A 20,616-nucleotide genomic window follows, 5' to 3' on the forward strand; every position below is an offset into this window, starting at 1 on the left:
CTCCTTCCCTCCCAAGACATCCTGACAAACTGGGAAACATGCTCAGTATGTTCTGGACGGCTTACTGTTAGAGCACAGGAAGCAATGTTCAGTCACAAAGCATCCTTTGAAGCCTACTAACACTGCCTGATAAGAACCAGGTTTCTGGCACTCTTCACTAAATTGGCTAAGAGTTCCCCAGATTTTTCTCTGGCAGAACAGATCCTCACGTCTGGATGCTTCCAACCTTTCAGGTTCCATGTTTCAGAGATTCCTACTCCACATACATCACTGTGTTTTTGTGCATGAGTTGGGGGGGGATTTGGTAGAACAAAGTGAATGCAAAATTTGAGGGGGGTAGGGAGAAGGGAATCTTATTTCTGAGCCAAAAGATTTTATATCACTACGGAAAAACAAGAATAAAGGGAAATGTGATTTTTGTAGCGTGGACAAAATGGTACTTAATCCATAACACACCCTGAAATATCAAAATTATGTTGTTGTTACTCAAAGTGGTTCATGTTTAGAAAAGAAACAAGAGAAGTTATGCTAAATACGGAACATTCTAACACTTCTACCACTAAATCAGAGCATAGCGTAAGCCAGTAAAAGAATCTGACAAGAATTTAAAAGGAAAAAACAATGAACAAGTGAAAATGAGCAGCTACTTTATTTGGGTATGCATATCTGCATACAAAGTTCTCCTGTGGACTTTTATTTTCCTTAGAAATACAGTAATGGTTTATGTTTTTTCTGTTATTAAATGCAGCTGTAAAGATCAGGACAATGTACAGGTATTTCAGTTTACAACCCCGACTTCCATTTTTTAATTACTCTTGCAACTACAATGAAATCAGCAACTTTTCTACACCCAGAACGAGCAGGAGGGACAGAGTAGTTTATTTACATATTTAAAAGGAATCCCTGAAGTGTTCTTGTGATCACCAACAGATGATGCACACTAGATGCCTTTCTTAGCCATCAGCAGAAAAAAAATTGTTTAAATATTTTACGCTTTTTATGCTTTTAAACACTTCTACTAAGTCAAACTATTATCCGTTTTTTCATTGTGACTGAAAGTGAAATGTTTAATTGAAACAGCTGTTAATAAATAACCAGAAGCTGTGCACACGAATGTATGGTATTTCCAGATTAGATTTTCATGCATGATATTTTCCATATACTAGAATACAAGACAAGTCTAAATAAGATCTCAGTCCAAATAACAAAACTTCAGAGAACCACAAGCATTGACTCCAAAATAGACCTGGTCCTATCTCCAATATAAACTTAATCTCAGTATTACATTTAGGATGTAAAGCAAGCATCCTAGATCCTCACTGCTGCTTTGGCTCAGTCAGGTAAGCTTTACTGTTGCAACTGTTTAGCAAGAAGACAAGATACTACAAATACTGCTATTCCAGGGGAAAAAAACCTGAGTGCATTAAAACTTGGTCAAAACATGGTCAGAAAAACAAAAAAGCGGCATTTCTTTTTGTTACCAGATCTCTGATGCATACTCACAGTGCAAGCAACTAATTTTACCTTCACAAAGTTTGGTTTTAGTAGCTTCTACACAGCCATTACTACCATGGCAAGTTAAATGGGGTTTTGGTTTTACAAGATCTGCATGGATGTATTTGTCAGGTTTGGTTCTGAACCAACTGTGCAGTCCCTTATTTTTGAAGAGCACCCTTAGACATGTACAATTCCTGTATAAATTATTAGTGTTATAGAAGTGCTAAGAAGTACAGCATTCACACAATGTTTGTTAATAGCAATGCCTAAAGCTGGAAAGACTTTTGCTACATCTTCCAAACCAACATAGTCTTGTCTGCCATTAAATAAACTCAGTTTGCACTGTGATTCACTTCAGAATTCCATTTTTAAGAGTCATTTCATAAAGCAGAAATACATTCCTAAAAAATTCAATCGTCTTTACTGGAAAAGCAGGCCTTCATGTGTTGAATGCTATGATCTTGGAAATGAACCTATGATCTTGGAATTTTCAGCACTGAAATGAAATTCATATTCCAGTGTAAGTTTGCATTATTCCTGCATGTAACAGGATAGTTGTCAAAGAAAAAGGTGTAAGTCGTGGAATGCTACATTTCTGGTACTTTTCATCTCTTTGGCTTTGGGTTATCTCATCCCCACTACCAACCTGAATTTGTCACATGCCAGTATCTGAGAGTCTGTGTTATGAATGGTACAGCTTCGGTAATGAAAGTAACTGTATTTTTTTAAGGGCAAAGTGATCTTTATTAGCTATTAGTTGCATTTCTACCTCTGCTAACTGTCCCTTGCCTATGTTACACTTTGCAGGACATAAATTTACTCGAGTATTGCAGGTAGAGATGCCATTTGTTTGTTGGCCATGGCTTGTACTACTATATTGCCTTTAATAGGACTACTCCCAGAGGTAAATTTGGATTAGTGAAGCAAATGCATACTGGGAAAGTATCAAAGTACTGTTAGACAGAATAACATTATTTATATAATTCTAATTATTACACATCCCAAATTTTCTAAGATTTAAGGTGATGTAGAGGGAACATACTGTTAGAATCTTACATAATTCATCCTGATTACTTAAATAATTTCTTAAAACAGCATCCCCTGGATGCCTGTTTTTGAAGTGTTTAACGAGGTATATATAAAGAGGGTAATAATTATAATGGGGGTGTAATGAGCTTCACTATCAACGGGAGTCAAAGTACAGTGGATTTTTATCTCAGATAATTATTTTTATGTGCAGTAAACGCACCAGCAAAACTGAGGAAATAAAAGCCTTTGCATTACCTCTAGTGAAGGGAATTCACAAAAGAGAACTTTAATTTTTATTCTGAATTTGTTATATGAATCTGACAGTGGTTAAGCTGATAAATCAAGAGACCAGAAGCCTTGTGTATTGACATAGAGCTATACAGAACAGCACACGAAGCAGAACTTCAAATTCCAGTGTGTCTTGGCTACAGGTAACAAGAAACGACTTGTGTCTATGGAATTAAATGTCAAACTTTCCACACCAAAAGGACTCATTGTAATATGCTCAAGAGAAATAACTGCCTTAGCTACGAGTAGCAGACTGCTATCACAAAGATACCCGTGGACCAGCATAATCCACAAGCTACACCATTACCCAAAAGTGAATGACCTTTTCCTAGGGAAGTCATTTATTTACAAGCCATGTTCATTCACTCTTGAGCCCTACAGCCAAAACAACCACGAAGCTCCTGAATACTGCTGATGCCTTTTGCAGTAAGTGTTGTCAAGCTGGTCAGGGCCTGGGCTGAGATCACTGAACTCACACAGGACACTGAAAGCAGGTACCATCAGCTGGTTACACTATTCATTCTGGTTAACAGGATTATTGATCTGTTTTAATGGGAAATACTACAGGGCAAAAGCCATAAGGACGGTACATGCAAGATTAAACCATTTCATCCTTCCAAAGACAAAAAACACTTGTACTAAATAAAAGAGTTTGTGTTCTGTTTTTGTTCTATGTTCCATTTTTCCTAATGAATAATTTTTCCTTTGTATCTCTGGCTGTCTTATGCATTTATAGAAGTAATTTTGTAGCTGAGATCAAAATTACTCTCTGAAGTTATTATCCTGGAACTAACTGAGAATTATGACTGGCTCCACTAAGGCAAAGAAGCCCAACTGGTAAGCAGTGAAGACAGTAAGACTTTGCTGCTCGCTTAGCTGATAATACAACTTGATTTTCAGCATTATGAGAAATTAAGTAAACAACTTGCGTAGGTCCATCTACCATGGCTCATAGCCACAAATCTACAAAACTGATCTGCAACAAGTAATTTAGCCAGGTCTAAACCTTTTTCAGACTGTAGCTGTGGCTTTTCAAGCATGCCATTCTAAACACTAACTCTCCAGTCAGCTACAATCAGTGTCAGTCTCTGAAGAAACTCACATCATCTACTTATGGCAAAAGCCATATGAAAAAAGTACTTTGAAGCAAAACTTGACTTGGTAGAGGAAAAAAGATCAGGAACTTCAAACTTTGCATTACTCTAACAGCACAGATGCTGGTTATTTTATAGGACAGAGTTCAACCCAAAATATTTCTCTACTGTGTTGCGCTCAGTACAATATTTGGAAAGTTGAAGTAACAGAAACGTTTATGGGCTTTCTGGGGGGAAGCTTCTATAAATAAATTTTTAAAAAATCATTTTTTTTATATTCTCCTACCCACACATGTACCTCCTAAGCAACCTCCCATTCAGGCTCAGAACAAGATCCTCTTTTGTAATCTTGGGATATGCTTCAAACAATATGCTTGCAAACACAGATTAATACTCATCAGTACCAGTGCTATATTTTAAAATAAATGTCAGAGTAAAGGACTTGAATAATACTGAATGCAAAATGCTCACTTTCAATTTTATTACTACACACAAAAGGTGATACCACCTGTGAATTAAGTTAGTACCACAGCAGCTGAATGCCAGCTTCTGTCACCAGAACACAAGGGACTTGGATATGGGTGTCAGGTGCCACAAACTCCTCCAAGGGAGATCTCCTGTTACTGACCTTTTCTTCCTTAATTTGACTGCATTTCAAAATAAGGTATGTTAAAAACAACATTAGAAACGCTAACAGAGTAACATGCAGAGAAGTCAGATAGAATTGAATTAAGACAGCTTGTACATATCACCTGCAAGCCCAAACACAAGGAAGCACTGAGGTGAACAACTCAATCCTTACTCCACTGGGTTTTTGAAGTCTAAATGGATAGGGATGACTCATATGAATCTAAAATAAGAATTCACCTATAAAAATCTAGGTTTTAATATGCAGTACCACAAATAGAAATAAAAAGTTGCCCTCAACAAAGCGTATGGAAGGCTTTATAAATTAATTTAGTGATTATTTTCCACTGTGTAGAATGACCTTTTCTTAAATCCCGTCACTGCAGCAATCATCCACGTGGATCCTTGCTGACACTAACAGATCTCAGTGTTAGATTTTAAAATGTACTGATCCAAACACTGGATATTGTGTTTACCATTCTGGACGTACTCCTGACTGGGAATGGGACATCTGAAAACAAACGACTTCTGCATGCATACGTTTGGCTCAAAGAACCACTTGTGATTACTACAAACATACAAACCTCTGGCTTTATTTGGAGGGCAGAGTGATGGCACATTTTAAATTGTGAAAGCTTAGAATGCCACTGATCACATTGTGTCAGCTTGCTGTGTAAGCATAAGATTTCAGTGTCCAAATGCTTTAAATAATTACCATAACAACTGCATTTTTTCAAAAGAGAATAAGCTCTTGGATGCTATCTCTGGGATAATCAGAATAATCAACAAACCATGCATACTTTGATTACCAACTGTACTGATATCTTGGTTGTTTGGTACTTCAGTGGACTAACTTTTAATTCAGTCATCTCTCCAAGTTGCAATGTAAAGAGAAGAGAGCTTCAGCTAGTTCTCCTCTAACTACATCTTTGCTTGCTTTTACAAAATACACAATGCTTCATGTTAAAATTCCATCAGCAGAAGAATCAAAACAGAACTCTTATCACCATTAAGTAATTCTTATGATATGTAAAAATCATATTCCCTTACAAGCTAACTCACAAAGTACAGACTGCAGCATGTTTCCCAGACAGGCACCGAGTAGTCAAACCCTCACATATCAAACTATCACTGTCATCAGCGTACACACTGATTCTTAAAAAATAAATACATTTGTATCCTGAATACCCTCAGTCTGAACTCTCCAGTTACCTATAAAAGACCTGGTCTCTGTGTGAAGCAACACACTTGAGACTTCCCAGGAAGCACAAGATACAGTAGTAGTCATCAGCTGTAACTCTAGCAACGACAGGGAAAACAGTTGAGGAGGAGTATTTGATATTGTGCCTCATATGAGGAGGCTGCAAGCTGATGAGGTTTAACTACTGTAATTTCAGTTTCACATGGTGAGGCTAGGACAGACTTTATGCTTTAATTCAATGAAAAAAAATTCTCTTATTTATAAATGGATAATCCAGGCAATGTTCCCATCAAATACTCAAAGTAATCATAATGCAGGATGTATGACTTAACTTTCTGGTTTGCCTTATGATACAAACCTGTTAGCCCTAGTTTTTAGTGATTTACTAGCTATTGGACATATATGTCCCCATTTCTTTTTCCCTATGCCTGTGACCACATTTTTCTTTCCCTTAGAAAAATCCTTTGAATCACTTCTATTTCTTCTTATTTGAGGGAGTATAACTGTATGATTATTATTATTATTACTTTATGGAAATTCCCAAACAGGAACAGGTTAGGTACACCTACACAAAAAAGGTCATCACCAACAAAAGACTTTGCTATTCACACAGTAGGAAACCTGAATCTTACAACGTGCCTTGTTTTTAACTCTGCCTACCATTTTCCATTTCACAGTTTTCTTTTAATGCACGCAAACATGTAAGTTCTGCTGATACATCTTGTTTCTACTCATTCATAGTTATATAGCATATGACTGCTTTCAAGGTAGCACTTTTGCCTACTTTTAGATTTAAAACCCTACCTTCAAGACATGCTAATTAAAGAAAAATATTACAGGAATGAACCAGAGATGTGTCTCTTGTCACTAGTTTTCATCTCAAAGAGATAGTGGCAATGATGGAATTAAAAACTAACTGAACTGTCAGGCCAGGACTAAAGGGTGACCTCCACAATAGCCTAACATGTAATTCTAAATAACTTGTATTACTTTTTTTTATTGCACTGGTAGGAAAAACTTGATGACCAGAGTAATGACCGGGTTATGGCAGCCAATATAGGACAAAAGCACTGATTCACAAACTTCTAGACATGCTTCACCGTTTCTGACATCTCTGCATCATCCATGGTCCCAGTTTAAATGCTGCCCTGCCTTTGCCTCCTTACCACTGCACAACGTAAGCAGCTGAGACAGGGTGATCCAGAAACTGCTGAACAGCAGAAGCTGTGGCAGAGACACAAAGCAAAGCACATTCCTACCCCGCACCTGTCACATGCCTCTAGGCAAGCTCTTGGACCTCTGTGTGCATCTCCTCATTCACTGCCCAATTTCCCAGTCCAAGCTGACTTACCTGCTTGAGTTCTATGCTGTGTTAGACCTTGAATTTAGGCACAGCTTGTTAGGGAGGCACCTCGCTGATCAGGAGCCCAATGAGCAAATGAACCTGCAGCCAGTCAGCATATCAGAAGACAAGCTGCCCTCTGAAAATAGACAAGAATTTTATTCTTTGAGACAACAATCAGTTGTGTAATGTTAGTCAAGCAACTTTCCCCACTGAGATCACTTAATTTCTTGCCCTGTGTCTCATCCCTTCACACCACAAGCTTTTAGGAGTGCAGTAATTGTCTATCTTGGTGTCTTTGATGGACAAATTATTATTCATTGTATAAGATTTCCCATCATATATATAAAAAGATACATTTCATACTCATCACATTAAAAACTGACGCATTTTCATCAACATGATTAATGTTTGTTGTATTATCACTCGAGTAAGTATATACAGTTGTGGTTCGAGAACAACATTCAGCTCTAAAATAGCACTCTTCATCTGAGATCAATGCAAATGCAGCTGGTAATTCAGCTTTTGTGAACAGGTCATCAGCATGACTAGCATATTAACATCTCAGCCAAGGAGCAACACTTAGAAGCATTCTTTTAAAGGTTAATGAAATGGCTCAATATGTACTTCAGCAGTGATTATTTCCAAGAAACTGGTTAAAGGCAAATGGGCCTCACTTGAATTTTAATTCAAATTATAATTTTAATCTGAACAGTTAATATAGGTGTTGCCTGATTGTTATGAATATATGCTTGCTCCTGTTCCTGTTGTAACCCGCTTAGATTTGTTCAAATTAATTGCGTATGGTGTTACTGATTAAATTCCCCGGGAAAGGACACAATACTCATATATAATGACTAATTCACTCTCAGCTTATTAATTCTAAGTTCAGAAACATTACGTCAGTACAAATGCAGAATACATGAAAGATAGACGCTATACTCGGTTCACAGAGAAAGCGCATACCAGGGGTAGCTCATAGTAGCCATAACTATTTAACATTAAAGTTGTACTCTGTTATCTACTTGATTTTACATTGATTTGGCCACCCATCAAAATAATTTTCTGACAAAACAAATAAATAAATACATACACCCCAAACATCCATTTGGAAGCATTCAGCATATTAATATATCATTCACTGTAAAGACCCACATGGGAGCCCTCCAACGAATGTCATTACAGATAAAAGAGCATCAGTTCCAAAGACCTAAAGACTAAGGGAAAGAACAGGTTCATCCAGGCAGCCTGCCTGCTGCTACACAAAAGCTACAATTATCTTTCATATTTATTCAGCTAGGCTTTATGTCTCTTGTAGGGTAATCTTCACCTTTGCAGTCTGAAATCTTTGAGGGCTTCTTAGAAATGCATCCCCAGAAACATCAGACCCTCGAAGTAGAACCGCATCACTCCTCGAGTCATAATACCCCAGGTAACTGAACCCTCATTCACCAGTTTCTCAGCAAAGGCAACCAGCTAGCATTTCAGCTGCAAGAATAGCTGAGACCATTGAGTAAATGCAGAGACCCAGAATGACTCTTTCGAAATTAATGCTGTTGAACTGCACGTAGGAATATAGCAAACGGAAGAAAGAATTAAAAGAAAGGAATTCTTCCAAATTCTTCCTGTATCTTACTGATGGGAAACATAAATGTTAGGGCCAAGTTCTCCTAGCCCCATTATCTTCTAAGGAGAAGGTTTCCGTCTGCTGGAGGGTGCCTCTCAGTAATTTCTGGGGATTTCATTTTTAACCAAAGCAGGTTCGTTCAATCTAAGTCTGCTGAAACTCCTCAACTCATAGCTGGTATCACAGCCTGAGATACTGGAGGTAAAATTCAAAGCACTGCTAGCACTCAGCACAGTTTACTAAATATTGTCAAAGGGATTATTTAAAGCTACTCGTTGTCTCCCGCAGACGTAAGACATGAACTTAGCAAGAGATAACCCTTTGAATGCAAATAGCAAAGCAACATGAAACAGTAAGACACAATAATAAAGAGGCAAGCAACACTATATTCATAAAAACAACGCAAGAAGCTCCTAACAAAGAAATAATACTGCTTGCTTAACCAGCATGATTGCTGCCTATCTTGCACAAGAACAATGCTGATACAATATCAGAAATTCTGTACTAAATGCTATTTAGCATTTTTTGAAGTGTTCAGTAGTGTGCATTGTTTGTCAGATTTGTTGTTTTAAATGCTTGCACTGGAAATGCTAAGCAGAATTTTTTCTCCAACAGTACAGCTTTTAAGACAGATGTAGATAGTAACAGGAAAAAAACCCCAACCAGTATTGAGGTTACGCAGCATATGAGAGATGAAACAGTATCTGCTTCTATTTCTGTGGTGCTATATTTCTCTGCAAGTGTTAGGAAAGGACTGGCCTTGACAGAAATGTTCTGCATAAAGAAGGAAAAGACAGAGCTCCACAATCACTGGAGAAATACACAGGGATTTTTTTTTGGCATTTTTGTTATTTATTCTGCTTTATTTTTTAATTGCTACCTGTTTTAACATTCTGGAATTTATTATCTACTGTTCTGTACTTCCTGTATTGTGTGTTGACTTTATGGAGCATGAGGTAACCTAAATTATTTTAATTAAAATTTCTGTTTGCATTTACAAAGTTATTTAATAACTTCCTATCCTACTGCTCTAACTGTGTATTACTATAATTTAAAAAGGCATTTTTAAAAGTCTTTAGATAATTTCTGTATTACTGTAAATTAAATAAGTATGGGTACTATAGAAATTAAACATGACACTTGGAAACAAATCTTACAATCTCTGCTAGGCAAAATTCCCAATCCAATTCATAAAGCTTTACCGGAGCTATACCTAAGTAAGAGCTAGAGAAGATGGTCACAATAGTTACCAGCTACCAACTCTTAATAATAAATAATAATTTTAAAAAATTAATTCTAATGCATATACTTATTTTTTCCAAGATCAATTAAATTCTTCTCTAGGTATCACTGAAAATCATCTGAAGGTAACAGTTAAAATCCCTTCAAGATACACCAAAGTGAGCTGAATAATCTGTACAGACAGCAAGAAATGTAATTACCTAAAATCCATAAGCATGTGCAGTTTAAGAATATAGTTATGATAAACAACCTAACTTGACTTTTAGTTTTTCTACTATTCAAGCACAATCTCCTCCTAACACCTCAGCAGATCAGGCACTCTCAGTGGGAATACACAGCTGCAGCCAACAGAGACCAACAGTCACATTTTTCGTCTTCCCTTGTGTATTTTACTCTTGTAGGCCAGCTTTTATTCTTGCATTTCTGTGAGCAGCTCAAATCTGAGCAAGTGGGAGCTATACAGATCCAAAGACAGAATTTGTCCACCAGTCCTAACTGTGTTACGTGTTCCACTGGAGCAGATCATGACACTTACGCAATATTGACAGTAATGAAGCCAAAAGGCAGGAGCTGGGACATATGTCAAGAAACAATTAGGAGCACTGGAAAACTCGTCTTCAAGAGGGAACTTAGTTTGTACCATGCTAACCACGCTCATGACTTTCCTCACCTAAGACTTCATCTTTGTGAACTGATGAGTGTGTAGGTGTGCATGAACTTTCATGTATGTATTTGCATACATTAACATCAACTAGCAGTTTTTTTATAATCGCTTATAAGAGCTCTAGGAAAGAACTGGTGGATTTATTGTAGTGCATATCTGTATGTTTAATACTGCCAGTCCATCCTTCTCCATAGTATTAAATTATTTCTTTTATTCAGACAGAGGCAAAGTATTTTTACTTTATGATATAAAATCTTCTTAAAAACAACAGAAAAGAATTAAAAGTAATCACAGATAATATGAAAAGAATAAAAAATAAAATAAATAAATAAAAATTTGAATAAATAAATAAATAAATAAATAAAAAGTCAGCAGGAATATCTCTCTCTACTGTGTATAGAAATCCCAAGGGAGAAAGGGCCAGGGAAGAGGAAATTCCCTCATGCGTAAATCTTTTCTGGAGATGAATTCAATATAGTATGTGCCCCTGTGGATTAAGAAACTCCAAATACATTGAGTATACATTCACCTGTTCTTTTTTGCCCAAATATGGAAAAAAGATACATCTTTCAAGACACACTAAGATAGAAACAAGAATCTCACTCCTAAACAACGGACTGCCCCCTTTATGGCTCTGAAAACCTCCTCCTATTAAAATCAACTTAAATGCTACTGTAATGGGTGCTGATCTGCATAATGTTATGGTAACACATACAGTTTCTTTCTCTGAACAAAAGATGCTGTTTTTCCAAATTAACTTGAAATCATCCCACTAAAAATTGCTTACAATGAATAGCTGCATTACTAGACTATCCTTTCATAATTGTTAGTTTATATTAATCTTGAAGAAAAAGATAATCTACACTATGAAATGACATGTTCCTTGTAGTTCAAAATATTAGAGTTGTGCTTTGGATAGCCATTCTTCAATAGCCTTGATGTCCCTTCCAAATTGTAAGAGGTTTATACATGGTCTGTGTGCCAACCAGCGGCTCGTTTTTGCTTTCAGAAATGCACTTGGCAATAAATAAACTGTAAAAATTCTCAAGTCTTCTGAATCCTGTCCTTAGTTAATTGTAAGTGCTTTCTTTTCTCTCACAATTTGTATGCAATTCATTACACTTTAGCTTTTCTTCTTCGCCACAATAAAACCTGAAACAGTAGTTCACTCTCTTCTTAATTAAAAATATTTTTCACTTTGTTTTAAGGTTTGGGAAGTGCTTTATCTCTATTGTCTTTGGCGAGGGAGAGTACATGAAAAAAAAAAAAACTCTGTGGGCCTTTCTGCACGAGCTCTCTTTCTCCCTCTGTTGCCTACAATTGTGAAGGCTTTGTATTTGATAACCCAGATGGTCCCTTCTAGTCTTACATTCCTTAAAAAGGACACCAAGTACTGTAAACTGATGCCACATGGCATACAAAAAATCACAAAATTCTTTAAAATGTCATGTAGTTATTGAGCAAGTTTTATCCCCATTAATGCAATTTCACTAAATGAAAAATACCATTTTCAAATGCAGTTTGTGTTAACAAGCTCTGAAATAAAAAATTTAAGCTAGCTCTACTATTAAACAACAAAGGCATAAATGCAGCATATCTCTCCCCCAGATCTGCAGCAGAAGTAATACGATTATTGAAAATATATGCAATCCTGACAATACAGAAAAGCAACATGATGATCCTAAAAATAGTCACCAAGATGTATTTTTGTGTGGAGATGAGTATTTGACAAATACAGGAAAAGCAATCCTCCATCGCTATTATTATGATCTACATCTTGTGCTCAAAGGTTTTATGCTTTTTTGGAGCAACAACTGTCTTTTAATGAGATGTCAATATGCCAGCAAGCATAGTGAGGTCCTGACCTCATAGGAACCCCTTACATGGCATGTAATACAACTCATTTTGTTTGAGGAACAATTAGGAACAACACAACTGATCTTGTACTAGGAAACTGACTTTGTAGCCCAAGAGTAGCATTTGTTCCTGTGCATATTCTATTCGTTCATGGAAGTTATGCTGGTAATGGGTCGTTCAAGACTGATAAGAACTTTCAGATACATAACCCTGACTATACAAAAACACCATTAACACATGATGCCAACAAAACATAAATAACTTCAGCAGGGATCCAAGCCAACATAGTTTAGAAGCTAGGAATAAGCTAGTAAGGAAACACACGAAGAAAAGCACCAAATCCAGTTTGCAATAAATATGGGGATGAGCACTGAAAAATTTAATACACATTTACGTAACAGTCAACAAGGAACTAAAGCACTGCTCTCTGTTAGGCATCCGTTTCAGGGTACACTGCTCACAACTTCCTTTTCAGGGATCCAGATCAGGTATCCAAACATTCACTTCAGCCTCCTTATTACTAAGAATGCATTTGAGAAAGCATGAGTTTGTTTGTAAGCAAGTAGCTATTAGATTAAGAAAGTTTGTCCTGAAATTGTGAAACCAGTATGAAGTCTTATCAAAGGCTCTCCAATTGAAAAGCCTTTCTAAATCACCTTTGTTTTCACACGAGGGATTTTTAAAAGGCACAAAGAACAGTTTGGTGCTCAAATGCCTTTAAAAATGTCTTTGATAGAAAGCTACCAGGGAAGTCATTCAGTGTTACAGCTCTGACTTTTTCCAACACTACAAATCAGTGCTTTGTTCCTCTACAAAACCAGCATAATATATTTACGCAGTTTCTTGGAATTAAGAATGAAATGTACCCGTCCTCACACACAAAGCATCGAAGGTGGGATTTTCTGGTCTCCTTAGAAGTCAGTAGCTCAAATAAGACTCCATCTTTACCTCGCAGGGCTCAGAGAACTTAACTCTTATGTCAGTTTGTAATGGTGGTAACAATCCTACCCCTCCCTTGCAGATGCAGGCTGACCTACTTCAGCAAGACCAACAAAAATTAAAAATAAATAAATAATAATTTAAAAAAAATCAAAGGGAACATGACAAATTCTTCAAAAGTATCTGCAATAAATGGTAGTGGAAAGAAACCACAGCAATAAGCAAGAAAAACTTTGCATAAGCAAAAGAATTCTTTGCATGCTTACATGGGAAAGAAAGTACCAGGCTGTCATACCCACTATGAGCAGCTGCTTAAGAATATTACACACCATTTGGATGACTTTTTCCCCCAAGTTTGCTCACTAGAATACTGACTGATGAGAAGTTCAGTGACTGGTCCACGATGGGATTTACACAAGAATAATTAGGTTGCCTTCCTATAACTCAGTAACGCATGGTAAAACAATCGGTAACTCTTTAAAATTTTAAATGCTCCTGCTATGCAAACCCCTGCAAACATTGACAAAAAAAAGCATTTGTACAGCTTCTGCTAACTAAAGGAAGATGTGTACAGCTTCTGCTAACTAAAGGAAGATCTCGATGAAGCATGCATCATATGCATGCCACAAATGCGTAAAAGAATCCACTGAATAATCTTACAGGATGCAGTAAGATTGTTTTCCTGTTATCACCAGAAAAAAAGCACAAGTGCTGAAGAATTATGATTAAAAGCCAAATAATCCAAGATGTGACAAGATGTGTGTCTGAAACAAGTATTTAGGAACATAAGCCCTTTTTGAGGGTCTTGAATCCACTGGCTATGCCTGAATGAGTAAACAGCATGACAATGAAGAATCAAACTAGTTTTGTAGAAAAATACTGGTTTGATTTTTGCAAATTAGTATTATTGTCTGGTTAGCTCACAATTTTGAAATGAAAGCTGTCATGAAAAAACCAAATATTTCTGAAAAAAATCTCTTATGAAAAATAAGTCTAAGACATCCCCAAGCATTTCACCACCTTCAAGAGATTTTCAGTAGAATCATTAATTTGCAAGAGAATATTCAATTTTAAGGTAAGTGCTTCTAATTAGTGGGAAAGCCTTAAGGATCTTAACTCAACTATGGATCTTTGTACTAGAGAAGTGTGTGTGTGTAGATATCAAGGTTTATATTACTGGATGTTAGTTCTATCTTTGGGGAAACACATTTTTCTATAAAAGGGAAATGCAAATTTTATATAAACTGGGTCAGTAGAGAGGAATTTATTTTCAAGGTTTAGTATCATCTTTGGATTGAGACCAAATATCATTTGCAATAGATATGGACTTTATTCCAAAATCCATTTTCAATGTTAGCCTTTGAAAACTCATCCACTTCACTCTTCAAGGTCACTACTGAATTGGAAACATTTTACAGTAATCACTTTTATTTAAAAAAAAAAAAAAAAATCTGTGCCATTCTTACCAGTCATCACTTGCCAGCAGAGCTATGTTAAAGTGAGACCATTTTCAAATATATGCTGAAATCAGTTTCTGGAGGCAGAAGTGGATCCTCACAGGGGGCAGGGAATACAGTTGCTGATAACATGCTTAACTACCATGTGATACAAATGCAAGCATAGCCAACAGGTTATTTTGAATCTCAGGAGGCCAGGAGGCTTTAAGAAAGAGTCAGGAGAAGAACTTCCAACATTTTTACTTTAAAAAAAAAAAAAATTTAGAGAAAACACTAGGCCAATCCACCATTCTCTTCACATGTGGAAATAAAAGTTGTACATGTACGCTTTTACTTTTTACATGGAATATATATATATATATAAAAAAATGCATATATATTTATACTTATGCAATACATTTATATAATAGATATAATGTACATACACACACACACATATATATTTATCCATATACACATACTTTCCCTATCTTTTCATTTGCAGACTCTCCAATACAATTTAAAAGACTGATCCAGGAAGATGCTCTTCCCTTTTTTATTTTCTTTTGATCTAAACCTGTTAACACAAACCTTTTGTGTATCTTGAGTTTATTCTATAGACTGAATCTACAGCCAGATGAAGCAGAAGTATGACCCTAAAAAAATAAATAAATATTGCTCAACTGTTAAGGTAAAGTCTGATGAGGACTCTGTAGAGAACCGTATCTTTCAAAGGAGTATTTAATTCACAATAATCAGAGTACATATTCCAAATATAAGCACTGTTTTTAAAATGGGTATTCCAGCTGCCTTAAAGATCAACTTTCATTTAAGTGAAAGTGTGAACTATTCCTCAAATTTATGCTTCATAAAAACAAAGTGTGCAGAATAATAATAATTACACAAAAAGTACACAAGCTTGGGTGAAATTGTGTTTTTAAAACTGTATGAAAAGAAAGAGGTAATGTGTTCGACACTACCTTTTTGTGACAGTAATCTGCTTTACAATGGCAATTCTTGCAGCGTATCTGAGTGATGAAGAATCTGAGTACAAGATCATTATACTGCCGCCACATCCTCCCTTTAAAAAAAATATTTAAAAAAAATCATATTTCACCCTGATTTTTGTGTTCTGAGACATACTGTGCTCTCTTTTACCTTATTATTGGAATGCAATGAGTTGCAGTTCATTTTCATATCTTAGTCTCTTACATGTGCGCTCAGAAGGGTATCTAATCTCAAGTGCTTTAAAGCTGTATTATTCTATCACCTAAAGCATTGCATGGGGAAGGGAGTATGGGGGAAGAAAGATAGATGAAAGATTATTTTCTAAGGATGTCCTGGACAGGTAAAGAAACTGGCTGATCTAACAGAAAACTTCTATTCTTACAAACACCTGAAAACTACTTCATTTCTTAGCTTTTAGGCACCTGGACTTCAGAGAGGAACCCTCTGAACTAGACACCAGACAGTTTATACTGAAAATTACCTTTAGAGTTTAGAATTCAAAATAACTGATAACTGACAACATGAATAAGAAACTAGCTGGAATTAGCTGTTTAAAGATATTCTGTTACTTGGTTAAAACTCTGACAATCATCTCACAAGGCTGCAGAAAATTGTGCCACCCTGTTGGCCTCCATAGGCTTGTTCATCCGTTGCACACAGGCGTTGGTACTTTCAAAGGAACTGAGCAGAGCTCCGTTAAAGGCTTATCAAGAGCACTCACCTCATGGGGTGTTCTCAACCGTACAGTTTCTGGACGAGGTAACTACATGAAACAGTCCTGGAAGTAGATAGTAGAACACAGACTGGAGTCCTGCTCTCTGTCCTCAAGACATTGTGTTGTTCATTCCTTAAGTCTTCAACACTCTCTGAAGAATCATGGGGAGAAAATGACAGAGTGGAAACACCACCCAAAAACTTCTTATAGCACTGGTCAGGGCTATAATACCAGTAAGCTGTTGATGTACATACTTACTTTCTTCAAGCAACCTCAGCTAGTTTCCACCATTATCTTTTCAAAGAATCTCTTCTAAGCATTTCTTGTTTAAATTCTCTAGTATCAGCCCACAACAGTCATTTAACTAATGATTTTTTCACTTTCCCGACTTCCTCCACTAACTTATCAACATGGTCAGTTAGCTTTTTGTCCTTGATAGGATCAATGATAGGATCAACATGTCAGTTAGAAGGTGGGTGCTCTCCCCGCTGTCTAGGAAATACTAGCCCAAGCCTTTCCAGGATACAGCACTGCATATAGGGAGTATTAGTCCAAACTCCCCCAATATACAGCAGAAGACAATAAAATCACTCAGAGAAATATGCAAAGGGAAAGCAAAATCCCCAATTTTGGGCAGAGTAAAGATTTTACTAAAGCAGCAGCACTCAAATACACAGGGAGATGGGAGGTCCCTGTTTCCTATCACTAAACAATAGGACAACAGGAACAAAGGTATAACAACAGGATTTTCCAAAATACACCCATATCACCACTTTCATCTGCTTATATTTGGGGGGATTCTTATTTAAGGCTGCTAGCAATTTTTTGCCGTCATCTACCCAATCGCACTTACCCTGATAGGCTAGGTTAAAGGTCAGAGGACCAGCAAGCACACAGTTTGCCTTAAAAGGATTACAGAATAATGACTTCAACTGCAAAGGACCTTTCCTAATGCATATATAAACTAAATAACACTTGAATTATTAGGGTATGTGTTACTGAAGTCAAAGCTTTGCTCTGTCAGACATCTAGATAAGCACCAGCTGCTAAGTTTGGAACTGTCACATTGCAACTCTAGGTTTGGACTTGGGTTCTAACACTCTACTACTAGCCTTTTACATTCTTAGTTGCAACTTTCAAATATTCACTATCTTTTCCTATCGTATTTGTTCTCCTTTTTAATATTTTATATTAAATTGGTGCTATAAACAGGATTAGGCAAGTGGTTATACAAAAAGAAAACTGTGCTTTTATAAACATCTTTAAAATACAAACTATTAAAATATAAAAGAATAAAATAAAAAGGTGATTCATGTAGTACAAGTCTGCTATCCATACGCACAGTTAGAAAGAAAATGGATATATTTGTGAAGGGGTGAGGAAGGATTGTTAGGGAAAAGGTCAACTTAAAGAATTTTTCTCCTAATAGACACCAGACACTTTGCATACAGTCACCTACCTAACCACATCACCCTTTCTTTTTATACACTAAGTAACTCTTCGGGCTTTTTCCCTCTACCATTCCCAAGAAATCAATATAGTCCCACATGAAGATATGTCCCAATTGGGGATGTTATGATCACAGGTCTTTACATGCAAGTCCTTCACAGAAGACGTTTACAAATCTCCTCCAGTTACACTCCATAATCTGTGAATCTAAAGAAATGTGCTTAAGTGCCTCCCTTCCTTCCGATGTGGGTTCTATCCACCAGTCTTCATATACTTTTATTTACTGACCAAAATTTGTCTGCTATTTTGTACTATTAGATTCAGAGTGCCTTGATATGTAGTCATGCCAAGTATAATACCAAATGATCACCCCAAGACTTGTGTCGTCTTGTGTTACAAAAAGGTCCCAAAACCCCAATCCTGTAACACTGCAATATTGTAATCAGCTCTCTTACACTGGTGCACATATTTCCAGACGCATACACACAATCCTAATTCAAATGGCAATAGTCCTGTTATTTTTCTGAGCTACCCTCATCTTAACCCAATATATTGTGTTCATTTTAAAATCCTCATTTAGAAATTTTCAAGATTTATCTTCTACATCTTTTATCTTTGAAGTAACTTTTATTTTCTTGACGAGAGGAAGGAAAGAAAAGAAAGAGGGAAGAAAAAGAGGGAAAGAGATTATTCTGCTTTTTCCAGTGATCATAATCTTTCCTGTCTTGCCAGAAGCTGACTTACTAGAGGCTAACAATTCTAGAGCTTCTTACTCCCTTATAAACTTCTGTTAGTCTTCGGTTTCACAGCTCACCAATGCCCTCGGACATCAGTCTCAAGCACATCTTGAGTTTATGGACAACATGCTGCTTTCCTTAACACAAGAACTCCCCCAAAAAGAGCGCTGTTCACACCCATTTGAAATTGCAATAAATTGCATCAATGCAAATCATGGCTTGCAGGAGTTTATCCACTTGCAGCACCAGCAGAGTGGGTTGCCCCAAGTACACCAAAGGCTATAATCAGGGCAAAGCCTCTGACTTCCTTCCTCGTGAAGGAAGTGGGTGAAAGCAGAAATCATAACAATTTTACATATGTTGATAGGTTTCTCCCAGTGCCGCACAACAGCTCTAGAACAAAGAGCAGTTTAGCTCCATGAGGCCTAGCAGGACTGGGGATACAACTAACACAGGGCTGAAAGTTTTGACCGTTTTGTCACCCATATCTCCTGTACAACGGAATGGATTGCATGTAAGTTTTATACCCTGAACAATTAAAATCTACATTTGATATTCAAAAAAACACTTATCTGCAGCAAGAATTTTCCCATTAAGTTTGATAATGTTGACATTTTGAAAGAAAAATTTCATTTTCTTTCCAGCATATTCATTCCAATATCAGCTCCTTCCTCTCCGCAATGTAAACTAAAAAATTATATTAGTAGTTGGCACGTTTACCAAACCTTGCCAGTTTATCTTAACCGAACAGCCAAAGCAATAAGATGTGTGCACCTGCATAAGCACTGGTTATAAAGAAATCAGATTACATCCTAAATTACGAAGGCAACACACAGACTGACAAATTTTTAGCTAAGTTGTGCTATATTTCACATACTTTGGAATGATACAGTACATCATGAAGAATGAGTTCCAAGTTAAAATTTTAAGAAGTCTGCAAATGATAAGTAAAGAAGGTCCTTTGGCATTGAGAAAGAAAAATAATGAGCAGAAAATTCATTGTATAACTTTGTTTTCTACAACTTATTTCATACATGGTCTGAACCACAAAATTATAAAATTTAATAAATGGAATTAAGTAGCCTTTTTTGTTGGCTGAAAGACATTTCTTAACCCATCTCAAAATTCATTCATTCATTTGACGTTTTCAAGTGGTTTCAAGATACACTGATAGGTGTAACAGCTAAATACTCAAAATCTAGCTTGGGCTTAACAAGCTTCTCTCACCACATAACTTGTTATTTATTCTGTCATTGTCATAGTTCATGACTTATCAAACATGCAGCCAAGATTGAACTTCAGATCATGTAATTATTAAAACACATTGACAAGTTATTTCATTTCAGTGAACTGGTGAATTCAAAGTTTTCCTCCGCTCACTACTCAATTGTTACATCAACTTCAGTACTCAGACTAACAGTCAGTGAAGAAGGTCTAAATGAAATTAGTTCTCATACATTATACAAATCTTAAGTTTATTCAGTTACATTTAAGAAGAATAGGAAACACAGGGAAATAAAAAAAAAAAAAAATAGGGTTCCAGTGAAATGTGGAAAGCAGTAAAGAACATAAGAGGTTATGCTAAATAGTGGTATTGGAAGATTTTCCCAGCATCATGGCTGAGACTTTCAAGGAACAAAGGAGAGCTTTTTCAACAGCTGCAGAAACTAAAACCTGGACTTGAATTCTTGAACTTAGCAGTTGACAAAAAATGTCTTTGTATGTGTCCTGGTTTCGGTTGGGATAGAGTTAATTTCTTTCTAGTGCTGTGTTTTGGATTTAGTATGAGAAGAAAGTTGGTAACACACTGATGTTTTTAGTTGTTGCTAGAGTACCCTATAGTCAAGGACTTTTCAGCCTCCCA

At 36.4% G+C, this 20,616-nt stretch overlaps 1 protein-coding gene across 1 annotated transcript in view; it reads right to left on the reverse strand.

Annotated features, from left to right (window-relative positions):
* SMPD3 (sphingomyelin phosphodiesterase 3) overlaps window positions 1-16,672 on the reverse strand; it is a 63,145-nt gene extending 46,473 nt beyond the window's left edge. Inside the window, exon 1 of the mRNA XM_075161062.1 lies at window positions 16,573-16,672. The gene's annotated coding sequence lies outside the window, so the exon portion shown is untranslated. The remainder of the gene's footprint in view (window positions 1-16,572) is intronic.
* Window positions 16,673-20,616: the final 3,944 nt, after the last annotated feature.

The sequence above is a fragment of the Calonectris borealis genome, chromosome 12, assembly GCF_964195595.1.
Source record: "Calonectris borealis chromosome 12, bCalBor7.hap1.2, whole genome shotgun sequence".
NCBI lineage: Eukaryota > Metazoa > Chordata > Aves > Procellariiformes > Procellariidae > Calonectris > Calonectris borealis.